The following is a 2,095-nucleotide window of genomic DNA, read 5'->3' on the forward strand; positions in this document are numbered from 1 at the left end:
TAGCAGGTTCTGAGACTGGGGAGTGTGAGGCCTCCTACTTTGTTCTTCTTCTAAGTATCATTTTGCTTATCCAGGGCCTCTTTCCTTTCCATATGAAGTTGATGACTAGTTTTTCCATCTCATTAAAGAATATTGTTGGAATTTGGGTTGGGATTGCATTATATCCATTGATGGCTTTGAGTAGTATTGTCATTTTCACAATGTTAAGTCTTCCTGTTCATGAGCATGGTATGCTTATCTTACAGTAGTGTTTTGTAGTTTTCTTTGTATAAGTCTTTTACTTTCTCGGTTAGGTCGATTCCCAAGTAGTTTATCTTTTGGGGGGCTATTTTAAAGGGTATTGCTTTCCTGATTTCCTTTTCAGAGTTCTCTTGGTTAGTGTAGAGTAATCTGACTGATTTTTTTAAGTTAATCTATTATCTCACCACTTTTCTAAATCCTTCTATTAGTTCCAGTAGCTTTCTGGTAGAGTCTCTGTGATTTTCTACATATAGGGTCATGTCATCTGCAAATAGGGATAGTTCTACTTCTTCCTTAACCAATTTGGATTCCTTTTATTTCCGTATCTTGCCTTACTGCTCTAACTAGGACCATTGGTACAATATTGAATGAAAGTGGTGATAAAGGGCATCCTTGTCTAGTTCTCGTTCTCAAGGAGAATGCTTTCAGTCTCTCTCCATTGAGGATAAGGTTTGCTGTTGGTTTGGTATATATGTCCTTAATCATGCTTAGGAATTTCCTTTCCATTCCTATTTTGATAGTGAAGTCGAATGGCAAATGTCAGGGCAATATGACAATTTTGAAGACACAGACTTGGTGCACTCTGACTTGCAGACATTAACCATCGCAGAGTGAGGTGAAAGAGACAAGGTTTATAAGAAAAGATTGACTGGTATAAAATGTGCTGCATACATACTTCAATTAGTCATTAAAGATGCAATAAAGGATGCTGAGCTGGGAGAATTTTAGGAGAATGTCATAAATTCATTCAAATACTTTGTATTCTGACATTGTCTACCAAATTTTTGGAAAATAATTTAAGGAAACCTGTACTGGATTGCCCAAGAAGATGGTACGGTATATATACCATGTTAGAAACTTTACTAGGATGCAAAAATCTCTGTGATGTATTAACTGAAAATAATATGAAATATTACTTTCCTAGTGACAAATGTGCATATGTTAAATTAATTTTGGAAGCTTTAAAACCTTTAAATAAAGCTATGGTAAGATTGCAAAGTGAATCATTAACCATGAGTGATGTTTCCGGTACGTGGTGGAAACTAAGCTAAAATTAAGAACTCCTAATAATACATTTGGAGACACACTGATTGAAAATTTTAATAGCAGGGAAAAAGTTATCATTGAAAATGATAGTGTATTACCCACTGCTGTCCAGTCGATCCCGACTCATAGCGACCTTATAGGACAGAGTAGAACCGCCCCATAGAGTTTCCAAGGAGCGCCTTGCGGATTTGAACTGCCAACCTCTTGGTTAGCAGCCGTAGCACTTAACCACTACACCACCAGGGTTTCCTGATAGTGTATTAGGAGCAGTTTATCTGGACCCTTGATATAAAATTCTAATTAGTTCTGAATTTAAGGTGAAGGCCTTATTACATTTAAAAAGCATTTTGGAAATGATAGAAAATCTGAAAAGGAGCAATAATGAAAGTGTAACAGAAGAAAGCAATTCAGGAAATACTCTCATTTCAAATGTTGATGAGATGGAATTATTTCTCAAAATGAAAGAAAAAAGTCAAATTGAGATCAAACAATTGTACTGTTACAATTGACTCTGTGTTAACAAGATTTGATGTTGTACAAATTGTTGAGAGAAAAAAAGTGTCAAATTTTGGGAAGAAAACTGGTCACATTTTCCCGTTACATGAAATTGCTAGGGTAGTTTTGCATGCAACAGTTACTCAGGTCAGTGTTGAGAGAGCTTTCTCAGGTTGGAAATTCATCTTGTGAGACAATAGGGGTGGCCTAAGTGAAAAAAACATTAGAGGACATTCTTTTAATTAAGTGTAATTATCGTTTACTGAAATGATGTTTTCTTGATTGTGTATGAATTAAATCTGTATTTGTAATA

Source organism: Elephas maximus, chromosome 18 (assembly GCF_024166365.1).
Source record: "Elephas maximus indicus isolate mEleMax1 chromosome 18, mEleMax1 primary haplotype, whole genome shotgun sequence".
In the NCBI taxonomy this organism is placed as follows: domain Eukaryota; kingdom Metazoa; phylum Chordata; class Mammalia; order Proboscidea; family Elephantidae; genus Elephas; species Elephas maximus.